At 34.8% G+C, this 6137-nt stretch overlaps 1 long non-coding RNA gene across 1 annotated transcript; it reads left to right on the forward strand.

The window, feature by feature from the left end:
- The first annotated feature begins 1522 nt into the window (after positions 1-1522).
- Positions 1523-5893, forward strand: LOC135201326 (uncharacterized). The gene is made up of 3 exons (XR_010311495.1): positions 1523-1615; positions 3591-3750; positions 5013-5893. It is a non-coding gene; the product is annotated as an uncharacterized LOC135201326 (long non-coding RNA).
- The last annotated feature ends 244 nt before the right edge of the window (positions 5894-6137 follow it).

Raw genomic sequence — 6137 nt, forward strand, 5'->3', positions numbered from 1 at the left:
TTAAAATGCTGAAAATTTAGGAAATAAAAGCAACTGCTTATCGATCAGTGTTCGTTCATATGACACGTTCATGGAAATAGTTCGGGAGACTCAAAGCCGTTTGTTAACAGAATAGCGCAGTTTGCTTTGCTCAGAAGTTGAGCATTGTATTATATTCATGTTTTAAGTTTTAAACTAACGTCGGGTACAATGACGTTTCAAGTGATGTAAATGATCCCCATTTTTTTTCTTTTTTGTCATGTCTTTGATTTTCATTTAACTCTAAAAACGTTCGCTCAATAACAATGACGAAAAAGGAATATTTTTCATAAAGTTTAAATTATAGTGAAGTATGTGAGTCTCTCAGTGTCACTTGAGGGAAAAAAATTCAAATTACTTTAAGTTGGTGATTTTTGACAAACGCAATAAAGATTCAAATGATAAAGTGGCCATAAAAAGTGAGCCCCAGACTCAGTAAGCAATCTGGTAGGTGGCGCTACTTTCTTGACAAGGACACCAAAGAACCCACATAATTATTGTGTGACTGTTGTTCCTTGGACCAGACAGTACTGCCAAGTACAGGGAATTTACCCTCTTTTAGGGAAATTTTCATGCCCACAGGGAAACAGGGAGGAAAATGCAAAAATCTTGAAAAACAGGGGATTTTTTAGAAGACAACAAGGAAATTTTTGAATATTAAGGGAAAATCAAGAAAAATTACAATTTGCATAAGGAAAATGCGAAATCATTATTACAGGAATACTAACTTATTTTATTCAAATATATAAGCATTTTTCCTGCAGTATATCAAGAGGATACCTCCCAGTCTATGGCCCCCTTAGCAAGCCATTTCCCTAATCTAGTTCCTCAGGAAAATGAAATTGTCTTAGATAGGGATTAATGGAGTTTGTTGAGAAACACTTCGCTAAAGTTGGAAAATGATTAGAGTGCTTGGAATTTTTGGAGAGCAGTGAAGGAAATGAAGATGGGGCGACGGTCCCCCTTTATTCCCTCTTTTAGGAAAATTTATGACACGTTTACTGTCTCCCACATTCAAGTGCGTGTGTGGTGGAGAGGACGTTTTCACAAATAAATTTAATGAAAAAGAATCAGAGAAATTTCTTGAACACTTCAGGTTTGATTGGAATGCTGCTGCACCGTGCTAAAAGAATATTGGACGACTCATCATCGTCTTCATTTGAAATCATATATAAATATACTACCCTTATGGGTGAAGGAAAATTAATGTATGATGAAAATTAAGTACTAGTTATAAATGGATTTATAGAATACTTGATGTATGAAAGTTCAAACATTCATAGGAAAATGTAGTGGAACTTATTATATATGCAAAAAAAAAAAAAACTAGTATGTTTACGGTATTTATACCCTATGCTTACAGACACACACATACATACGTCTGTGTGTGTGTGTGTGTGTGAATGACAGGGAAATTCTTTGCAAAGCCGGGACAATTTGAGAGAATATAGGGAAAATTTAATTCACTGACTTGGCAGCACTGCCCCTTGTTATGTGTGTTGCCATTGAGAGCAAAATAAAAGTTCAGCCATTTTTTTCAAAGTTGGTGTGAAAGATTTGTGAATGAAGGTGTTCCTCGAAAAACAGGTTACATAAGGTTAGTTGGTCTCGGTTCAGAGTTCAGACTCAAGTATTTTATAAGCATTAGCTAGTAGTGTGGATTTTTTCTGTGAAGGTTTTTAACAAGATGTTTATTTGCTTAAACTTTCTTAAAGCTTGGTTCCATTTTAGCCTATAATATATAGTGCGCATTAAGTTCTGGTTTTGGTTTGACTGTTTCCCTTTAGGTTATACGTCCTAAGTGAACGTATCTCTTGTGGTATTCTGTCCTAATTTTTGAATTTTGGTGTCCATAGCAGTGTCCTGTAGATCACAGGCCATTTTCTGAACGTGGCCTCCTTAGTGGTAAGTTGAAGTCTGAATATCTACAAACACTTAATATGTGAATACCTACCTATCTATAAACACTTAAATGATTTTAAAGTAAAACATGTGATTTTGCTAAATGATGTGGTAATAGGCCAGTTTTTTTAAAGTGCCAACTGACGTTGGGCACTTTTTTGTTGAGAGGGGGAGCTGTGGGTATTAGGTAGTATTTATACTTTTCTTTGTTCATAAGTCTCCTTGAACTTAGATTTGCCGCAAAATCAATTTCGGTATTTCTACAGAAACAGTCCGCACGCACTGCAAGGAACGTAATGCGGATGTGACATCCACTAGTTTTTTGGGCATCCAATGTATTTTGCCGTGTTTAGTACTGGCCCCTGGGGGGTTAATTACAGTCGTCGGAATAAATTTTACATAAAATTCTTGTTCAGTAGGTAAAACTACTTAGGAAAACCGTAACTGCCATAGTCTAGGCCGCCGCAGATAAGTAGTACCCTTGATCTTCCTCAATTTCAAATATACAGTAAGATTTATAAAATTTAAAGTCTTTACGTTGGCATTCATGCATGTAGGGCCGATACTACTAAGCGTGACTTTAATGCAAGTGTGCTGCTAATAAAGTAAAAATTTAAACTATTAGGTTTGTGGGGTGGTTCAACGGGTACCCCCAAGCCTATGAGGACCCAGTGACTTAGGTTAGGTGTAGTTAAGTTTGGTCCTAACTTTATATACAGTGCCTTAGTATAGGTTAGGTGAGGGGTTCCACTATATATTCAGGACTGCAGGCTCTTCAATTTCTGTTTTTTTTTTAAACAAATGATTTCAACAAACTGGAGATTAAAAGCACCACGACTGTATGTAGCATAGGCTCTTCACTAAACAACTGAAAGGGTGAAGTAACTTGAGATTGCAATGTTTATACCAATTCCAGGTATAAGCTTCATTGACTGCCAATTTTTGAAATGGGTGGGGCAGTTCTGGGTTTAAGTAACCAGGAATACTAGGTAGATCATAGTATTTTGATCTTTGGAATATCCTTTATAGATTGGTCTTGAAGTATGGATAATGTTTGTTTAAACAGTGTAATAGATACAGTGCAGGTGCTGAAATGACTGCAGAAAATGACAATAACTTAAAAAGAAAAAAAAAAAAGTCAATTTTACTTATTGCAGGCTGCTTCTCAGGGTGAGATTAAGTTTACAATGAACATACATTAAACTGACCCTCACCAGATAGCATAGTAGGTAAGTTCCACTCTGCCTGCTAGTGATTAATGTAATACATATACAACTGTAACAGGGTTAACATATTTCCAATATGCAAAACTCTTGTAAGAACTGAAAATATTGGGTACTGGAAGAAGGCAATTTTTGAGTGATGAATCAGGAGTTTGGTTGAAGTAGATCTGAAAAAGTCTGCTTCAATATTTAATTAAAAGGGTGACTGAGCAGTCAGTTTAGACCTTTTGGACTAAATTGCTGGTATAGATTTATTGCTGGCTGTTGACTTTTCCTTTAGAAACATTAGTTATTATTGAAATAAGGATAAATTATGATATATTGGGAGGTACTGACCGAAGCCTACATTCCCAAAGCTATATGTAGTATTAGTGGTAAAATAGAAAACTTTGACACGCCATTACCTTTATGAAAGGTTTTTTTAACAATTTTATTTTCAAATTTCAGGTTGGAATTGGGAGATCCACTGAAGATATGAAATTGAGCGAACCGTTGCTAGCCCATGTGACATTTTGTCTAAGGATATGATAAAAAACTTCTGGTAGAGAAACTTCTTGAGGGACAGTAGCCTTGTACCTTAGATTGAAACTCGACTGGTAACAGGAAGGTAAGAAACATAGTGTATTAAGGAATGCTTACGAAAATAGTGGTATGAATTTACATTCAGGGGCCTGTGTTGGTTAGCTTACATTTTTCTGTGCCTTAGGAGTACATAAACTTAAGCGTGACTGGACCCTTACTCAAGTGACCTTTATTGCAAGGTGAATGACAAATTTGACTTGTAACATTTAATGAACTGATTTTAAAGTTTAATATATTGGTTATATTAAGTTCCTGTGGGAAACAAACAACAAACCACTTCTGGGGCTTGCTAGGATTTTGGAACTAGCATTGCCTTTGGTAATTTTTGTAATTGTTTTGGGAAATATTTTAAAACCAGAGAATGTAGTAGTGTCTTGAAGCTGTGCTGGTAATATTTGAAAGTTTGCCAATAAAAGGTCAACATAAAGACATCTTTGGAATCTGCTGAAATATTGTCAATATAAATTTATTTTGACTTCACGCTCCTGTCGAATTGGTACTTTTAGACATACGACTTGAATTGTTAGGCTTTTAACGTGGTGTAATTTAGGTAGAGAGTTTGATTGGATAATTGCCAAACATTCTCATAATCAAAAGTTAACCTTCCATCAAATGGACTGAGGTAACTAGTAGTATATAGCATGTGAAGTACTTTCTGATCAGAATTAGCCTTAAAGACAAAGGGTGAAAGACTACATCTGAAAATTTGTTGAAAGATGCTCCTTAATGTTTTGAATAAGGGTTTATAAGTTGGGATACTTTCATATAAAGTTTCTTAAACTTAATGGGAAACAAGACCTTAAGGTTTGAAAAATAATGCATCTGGTAAAGATGGATCTTTAATCCTGACTCTAATAAAAATGAAAAATCATTACTATGTATAGTAAGAATTGGTCAGATGCCCTTAAATAAGGTTTACCATATGTAAAATAAATTGCTGGTTTTAAACACAAGTTGGTTAAAATTGTCACTTCAAACAACTTACAACCCTTGATTTGGCCTAGGGTAGTCAGATTTTACTTAAATCCCTAATTTGTGGAATATTGCCAGTAGTGCTTGAAAGAATGTTCTAAGAACTAAAGAAGATGGTTCACATGAGTTAAGGGTAATTCTTTATGTAGTTTCATGTACTAATCATGTAGGTTGAGTAAATTCTCAAGAGGTGCAGTATTTTATTTGAACTGGACTTGTGATCGTTGAGTTTAAAGTAACTGTGAATTCTAGTGTGAAGTAATGAAATAAAATGAAATAGAGTAAACTGATGTTTGGATTTGGTTTTATTTCCAGATTATAATTGGTTTTAAGGGCCACTGAACTTCTGAGCAGAATTTGAACTCCTCACCATTACAAACTGCCATATCAGTGTTGTCAACATAACCACTTGAACTCATCAGCTCTTAATCAAGTTTTTATGCAAGGCCAAAAACTGGATATCTGCTACTGGTTAAAGTTTCTCATAATGTTGTAATTGTTCCAAGTGGTTAACAATATCCAAAAGACCTTTGGTGCTAAACCTAAAACTTAATTATTGATTTTGACAACACCCAAATTTCACTCTTATGTGTAGAAGTCAAAGAAACAAGGTTTGTACCTTGTGCTTGTATTTGCAGTGGGAAATTCTTAACACAAAAGTCAGGGCATTTGGTTGATGTGGGAGATCTAGACTTCATCTCATTCATTCACTAGGTTAGTCTGTTTCTTTGAAAACCTTTGAGAGAGCAAGAACTATATGGAAGTACAGTGGTACCTCGTTTGTCGAACGTTTCATATGTCGAACTTTCCGTTTTCCGAGCAAAATTTTCGAGAAAATTTGTATCGTTTGCCGAACAAATGCTCGTACTTCGAACTGACTGATTATCTAGTTTCTACTCGTATTCGACGGCCTACTGGGTCTTACAAGTTAAACTGTATTAATTTATTTTTTCAATTACAATATATAGTTTAATGATAGCAATATTCGACAAAATACATTAAAGTATAAGGCATTTAATATAAAATTTAGCTTTCAATATAACATTTAGCATAAAAGATGTATAAAATCGTACGTAACCGCGGTGACGTCACGCCCAGCTGACTTGAGACTGAACGAGGGAACGTTGATATGTTGAGGAGAGAAGGAGAAGAGAGAGTTAAAATATTACTGTATGTATCTAAAAGCAATAACAAATAAAAAGGGAATTTCTCAATAAATTTAACGCAAGGAAAAAGTATGAAAACAATCAAATGCAATACAAAAAAAAAAAATTTTCTTAATTGAGCCAGTGTTCAGTGCGCCGAGTGAGACGGTCTAGTTGAACAATATTAACAAAATAGTAAAAGAAAGAACAAAGCTTTTCACAGTAAAATATTAGCACAAATGATTAACAAAACAAAATCATTCGTCATTGCGGTGATACACAGCTAACTTGAGGT

This window comes from Macrobrachium nipponense, chromosome 28 (assembly GCF_015104395.2).
Source record: "Macrobrachium nipponense isolate FS-2020 chromosome 28, ASM1510439v2, whole genome shotgun sequence".
Classification (NCBI taxonomy): Eukaryota; Metazoa; Arthropoda; class Malacostraca; order Decapoda; family Palaemonidae; genus Macrobrachium; species Macrobrachium nipponense.